Below are 347 nucleotides of genomic sequence, written 5' to 3'. Positions count from 1 at the left end.
TCACTTTCTCATCCAAAACCATGGAGACCAGGAGGCAGTGAGACAACATATTGAAAATGCAGAAAGAAAAAGCCATGTGAACCAAGAACTTTATATCCAGAAAAACTTCAAAATGAAAGATAAATAAAGACATGTCCAGAGAAACAAGAACTGAGAGAGTTTTTCACTAGACAATCTGCCCTACAAGAAATACTAAAAAGAGACCTTTAGGCTGAAGTGAGAGGACACAAAAACGTAATTTGAAAGCACACGAAGAAATAAAGAGCACTGGTAAAGGTAATCGATTGGGTAAATATAAATGTATAAGTGACTTTTTTGTTTGTAAGTCTGTTTTCAACAACCTGATT

The sequence above is a fragment of the Propithecus coquereli genome, unplaced genomic scaffold (assembly GCF_000956105.1).
Source record: "Propithecus coquereli isolate 6110/MARCELLA unplaced genomic scaffold, Pcoq_1.0 Scaffold101, whole genome shotgun sequence".
Classification (NCBI taxonomy): Eukaryota; Metazoa; Chordata; class Mammalia; order Primates; family Indriidae; genus Propithecus; species Propithecus coquereli.
The sequence above is the reverse complement of the archived record's forward strand: the minus strand, read 5'-3'. Positions refer to the sequence as shown.